Source organism: Tyto alba, unplaced genomic scaffold (assembly GCF_018691265.1).
Source record: "Tyto alba isolate M040663 unplaced genomic scaffold, T.alba_DEE_v4.0 Super-Scaffold_5, whole genome shotgun sequence".
Classification (NCBI taxonomy): domain Eukaryota; kingdom Metazoa; phylum Chordata; class Aves; order Strigiformes; family Tytonidae; genus Tyto; species Tyto alba.
The window spans coordinates 7244186-7247465 of record NW_024881326.1 but is presented as its reverse complement, the minus strand read 5'-3'; the positions used below and the strand labels follow the sequence as shown (position 1 = coordinate 7247465).

Here is a 3280-nt window from a genome sequence, read left to right as displayed (position 1 = left end):
GAGCCTAAAGATGGCGGCACATCCGGTCGCCGTGCATGCTGGGGCGCGGCCGCCCGGAAGCGCGGCCGGGCGGCACGGGGAGGCGGCGGGCCCAACCTCCGGCACGGCACCCCCGCTCCCGCCGGCGCCCCCCGCTCTCTTCCGCTGCCCTCTGACCCACCGGAAGTAATCATGGCTGCCCGGCCGCTCGGAACGGGCGCGCTCCTTACACCCCCCCCCCACACACTTCCCCGAGCGCGCCCTGCGGGCAAGGGGGCGTAGCCGCCGCCCTCCGCGTGGCGGGAGCGCGGAGCGGGGCGGGGTTTGTTCCTCCTCGTGCCCCGTGCTCGGGGGCGGCGCGTGCGTGCCGGCCTCCTCAGCCCCCGCGGGCGGGCGCGGCTCCGCCACCGCACTCGCCCTCAGCAGCCGCCGGCGGCTGCCCGGACCCTCACCCGCCCCTCCGGCCCCGGCTGCCGGCGCAGGTCGGTGCCCGTGCGCTGGGGCAGACCTCGCAGGGGCGCGTAGGAGGCCGAAGCCCGGCTTTTCGCTTGCCGTGGGGACTTCGGCTGAGGTAAATGTGGGACCAAATTGGGTTTAGGTAGAGCTCGGGCCCTCTGCTCTGAGCCTGCGGTCAAGTTGAGTGCTTCAGCCTGTTAGCTTACTTTCGAAATTGTTTTTCTTACATCTAAACATTTAGTGTCAACTTTTTGATATGATTTTAACATATCTGGACTTGAATTGGCCCAAAGCCTAGGGTTGTTGGGTTTTTTTGTGTTTTTTTTTGTTGTTGTTTTGTTTTGGTTTTGTTGTTGTTGTTTTGTTTTTTTTTTGTTTTTCAAAATAGAAATCATGGCCCTTTAGTGGCTCTTTTTTGATGCTGTTGTATCTGTTACCAAAGGAAATGTGAACTCTCCAGGAGTGTTGTTATGATTCAGTCACTGTTGAGAAATAGCTGCGAAAAAAGTAAGAAAACAAGCAACGAGGTTTTGTTCCAGAAAAGATTCTCCAAGGACTTCATCCGAGAGCTTACACGTGCCTTCCTGACAGCAGAGCTCCTTGGGGGAAGGCTGTTGGCAGTTCTGTGTTTGATAGAAAAAGATATGCTAACTTGTCTTGACAGAAACTGCGGTTCATATAGATGTGAGTGTAATATTACTGAGGTTTTTCTGGAACATGATTTCTGAGTAACCAGCAGACAGCTCCTGAGGCCTGAAATGTAATGCTGGTGATGTGTAGAAAAGTACTTTTCCCAGATTAAAAAAAAAAAAAAAAAGCTTCAGTCTGGTTTTGACTGGCTTTTGAACAGGTTGTATAGTTCCCAAGCACTAATGAGTTACATTCCAAGTCAGATGTAACAGAAATAAACATGTTTGCTAAATAAATAAAACTTACATGATTATGCTGTCAAGTTTTCCTCTGTTCCCAGCAACTGTCGTGATCACTCAAGCCAAATTAGGTAAAAGGTGTAGAGATGTAAGAGATCTTCAATTTCTACAGATTCTTGGTTCGTGAAAATGACTGGATTTATAAAAGAGGAAGCATGAGTTAAGTGTCCCTTTTCCTGGAGAAGCAGGGTTATCCTGTCCATGCAGTCATTCCTATACAGAAGTCAGTGGCTCTATCCTGTCAGTTGGAATACACAGCTCCTGACCAGTCATGGTCTGGGATAGGTGGGAGAGGGGGGGAAGGCAAGGTAAAGCCCTGGGGACCCAGGAGGAAGCCAAGTGCAATGGATTTTGCCCTTTTCCCCCTGAAACATATAGGGGGAGAGATTCTAATTCTATTTAGTTTATGATCCTGAGGGTTCTGTCGAAGCTGGAGGGGTTGTAAAGCCATTTGCTGGATTTGCCTCTTGCTTTGGCAGCTTCATCCAGGCACGAGGCATTTAAAATTCTGTTGCTTAAAAGTGACACTGTAACCAGAGCAAACATCTCCAGCTTTTTGGTGGTGAGGCTGAACAGTAATAATGAGAGCTGTATTATGATATTCCAGTCTGGGCACTCAGAGCCTTCTTCAAAAATCTGCTGTACACAAGCAGTGAGCTGGCCTTGAAGTCCTTGCAGCTGCACCAACAAAAAGCATTTGGAAGAGAAGATGGAGATGTTGAGACCACAGTCAAGGTTGGCTCAGCCAGTGGTCCAGGTGCTTTAAGGTAGCAGAAGAATGGCGATTAGAGCTTGTTGACAAAAGCCATTTTTGAAAATTTATAATTAATCCTGTTGGTTTAGGCTGGCACGAAGCCAGCAGTTCACGTGGTTTCAGTGAGATGTGCCCTATTTATTGGGGGTCATTGGGGGTAAAAGTACCTCGTTTCTAACACTTGAGGTGGGACTATGATGAATTTTTCAGTACAGTTTTTAAAAAATGTGAACACACCTGCAAGGATTATTTATTTGACAAAATATTATTTAATAAAAGTGATTCCGAGGAGCACAAAAAAATGTATGGAATAGTTTGTCAGCGTGAAAAACTCCTGTTCTCGCTTTCTAATCTGAGCATGAGCAATGTCACTGTGTTTCGGTTAAAACTGAATTCTTGATTATAGCTCAGTATTTTTAGTGATCCTACAAAGTAGGTGGAGGTGGCATTCATGAGTTAAATGCCTGATTATTTATAGAATGCCATAGTTCATTTCTCTTCTTTTTAAAAGTTGTGCATGTGTTCCTGACTGTGTATTTCACTATGTAAATAAATGATACCATGTATAAAGACTTGATTTGACTTTGTATGACTGATGTAACTCCCAAGTATTAGGTTGTAATTAGTTGTTATAGTGTGAAAGGTGAATAATTTGTTTGGTATGGAAAAAAGAACTTGGTAGTTACCATAAGTGATGACCTGGGCTTTTATATCCTCTGCTGTCTCCCCTTTATGTCAGTGGTGACTTTGCCACTACTCTAAAAACAAACCGTGCGGCTGCCTGTACGGGTGCTTAGAGCAGCTGCCTGCCTGGAGAACAGCAACATGCATGTCTGCTCCTCAGGGAGGCAAAAAGCAGTACGGTAAATTCCCTTGATCTACGCTTTTCTATTAATATTCACAATTACTGCAGCCATCACCAAGCAAAACCTAGTTTGATTCTAACGAACACCATGTAGCGTAATTGCCTTCCCCAGCGCGCGTCTCTGGCCGCTGGGGTCGTTGCTGCAGGCCAGGCGTCTTCTGCTGCTCGAAGGATCCGGCACCTCCAACCCACTCCCCGGCCCGCTCCGGTATCTGCTGTTTGACAAGAAAAGTATTTTTTAATTATTATTATTATATCTCCGGATGCTGTCGAAAGGGTTTTGTGCCCTGTTCTGGA

The 3280-nt window shown here is 47.5% G+C and overlaps 1 long non-coding RNA gene across 1 annotated transcript; it reads left to right on the top strand.

The window, feature by feature from the left end:
• The first annotated feature begins 227 nt into the window (after nucleotides 1-227).
• LOC116962405 lies at nucleotides 228-3201 on the top strand. The gene is made up of 2 exons (XR_004407572.2): nucleotides 228-550; nucleotides 878-3201. It is a non-coding gene; the product is annotated as an uncharacterized LOC116962405 (long non-coding RNA).
• Nucleotides 3202-3280: the final 79 nt, after the last annotated feature.